Source organism: Colobus angolensis, unplaced genomic scaffold (genome assembly GCF_000951035.1).
Source record: "Colobus angolensis palliatus isolate OR3802 unplaced genomic scaffold, Cang.pa_1.0 Scaffold22, whole genome shotgun sequence".
NCBI classification, from domain to species: domain Eukaryota; kingdom Metazoa; phylum Chordata; class Mammalia; order Primates; family Cercopithecidae; genus Colobus; species Colobus angolensis.
The window spans coordinates 3,535,452-3,537,583 of record NW_012115377.1 but is presented as its reverse complement, the minus strand read 5'-3'; the positions used below and the strand labels follow the sequence as shown (position 1 = coordinate 3,537,583).

General features: G+C 57.2%; 1 long non-coding RNA gene across 1 annotated transcript in view; it reads left to right on the top strand.

The window, feature by feature from the left end:
• The first annotated feature begins 14 nt into the window (after positions 1-14).
• The window catches only part of LOC105512876, a 9,246-nt gene continuing 7,128 nt past the window's right edge, over positions 15-2,132 (top strand). Inside the window, exon 1 of the long non-coding RNA XR_001001922.1 lies at positions 15-111. This is a non-coding gene — a long non-coding RNA (uncharacterized LOC105512876). The remainder of the gene's footprint in view (positions 112-2,132) is intronic.

Sequence of the window (2,132 nt, the reverse complement as noted above, 5' to 3'; positions counted from 1 at the left end):
AGGCGCGCAGGCGCAGGAGGGGCGAGAGAGGCGCGCAGGCGCGGGCCGCCTGGCGGGACTTCGAAGAAAGACTTGGCGACGCCAGGACACTGCTCGTGGTACTCGATGTAGGTGAGCAGGTGGAAGCTGTCTCTGTAGTTGGAGCTGGGCGCGATGTTGTTGGCGTACTTGATGGCCGTGCTTGCGACCATGTCGTGCACGGTGAGGAGTGTCTCGTTGAACCTAGTCCTTGCTGAGCCGCAGTCGCGCCTCCTCGTCGCGCTCCGTGGTCCAAGTAGTTCAGCCTGCGGACAGGCGGGCAGCGGCGTCCGGAGACCCCCAGTGGACCTAGAGAGAGGCGAGCAGGTGGGGTGTCAGGGGCAAAACCAGAGAGAAATGGGGGCACAGGCGGGGGCGTGGCACTGAGAGATGGCAGACAGAGGAGGCGTGAGGTTTGAAGTGGATTGCCAAGGGAGAGATGACCAGCGAGGCACAGAAGCGGATGCAGGGACAGGTGGACAGTAAGACGCACTGACCCAGAGAGAGGAGTTCAGCCGGAAACCCACCAGCAAGCAGACAGGTCAGCTGCAGGCCCACACTGTCCCTGTCGGGCGCCGTCTCCTCCCCAGGGACCAGACCCTTCTGACAACTAACCACCTGCACCCCCCAAGCCCCCATACACCCAGTCTGGCACCCTGTGGCCGTGCTCTCCATGCCCCTATCCCATCAGGCGACTTCTGAAGAGACAGATTGAACCCTAAAGGATCCCAACACTGGCTGAACTGCCCTTGGCCAGCCCTGAAGCGCAAGATCCCCCACTCTCAAACTGGCTTCTTTGGGAACCCCACTACCGTCACCCAGGAGCCAAGGAGCCCCGACCTCTGTTTTTCTTTCCTGGGTGTTGAGTGCCTTTCTGTCATGGACTCTGAATCTGTCCGAGGACATGGTCTCCAAAGTATCTTTGTTTTCCTTCTTATTGTGTGGGGGCATCTAGTTTGCTGGGCTTGGGCAGACAGATCTTCAAACGAAATTACAGCGGCCAGCCGGGGTGGGAGTGTCCAGCAGGGAGGCACAGGATTCCCACCGAGTCATGGGGGTGAGCAGGGAAGGCTTCTCTGAACAGTGGGTAGACACTGACCAGGCAAAGGAAGGAGGGAGAAGCATCTTAAAAGAGGTAACAAGCGGCCAGGCCCGGGGCTCACGCCTGTAATCCCAGCACTTTGGGAGGCCGAGGCGGGCGGATCACGAGGTTAGGAGTTTGAGGCCAGCTTGTCCAATATGGTGAAACCCCGTCTCTACTAAAAAATACAAAAATTAGCCAGGCGTGGTAGTGCACGCCTGCAGTCCCAGCTACTCCGGACGCTGAGGCAGGAAAATTTCTTGAACCCAGGAGGTGGAGGTTGCAGTGAGCTGAGATCGCACTACTGTACTCCAGCCTGGGTGACATAATGAGACTCCATCTCATTTGAAAAAAAAGAGGTAACAGGCTGGGTGCAGTGGCTCATGCCTGTAATCCCAGCACTTTGGGAGGCCAAGGTGGGCGGATCACTTGAGGCCTGGCCAACATGGTGAAACCCCATCTCTACAGAAATACAAAAATTAGCCAGGCATGGTGTCAGGCACCTGTAATCCCAGCTACTCGGGAGGCTGAGGCAGGAGAATCATTTGAGCCTGGGGGGTGGAGGTTGCAGTGAACTGAGATCGCCCCTCTGCACTCCAGCCTGGGGAACAGAGGGAGACTCTGTCTCCAAAAAAGAGAAAAGTGGAAAAAAAAGAGGGAAAAACGTGATGAAGGTGGTTGGGGGCTGGCGTGAAGAGGAGCATAGAAGGAAATGAATCTACCACACCCATTCCCCACCTGGTGTGCAGCCTAGTTCATCCCCGGGAGGAGCTGACGTATGTGGGCTCCCAGTCCCTCCCTCGCGTCCACAACATATTTTCATGCCCCTCTGTCATTGGGAAGGCAGTGCCCACTCTGGGCTCTACCTTTTTTTTCTTTTTTGAGGCTGAGTCTCGTGCTGTGGTCCAGGCTGGAGTACAGTAGCGCAATCTCGGCTCACTGCAAGCTCCACCTCCTGGGTTCACGCCATTCTCCTGCCTCAGCCTCCCGAGTAGCTGAGATTACAGGTGTGCACCACCATACCCAGCTAATT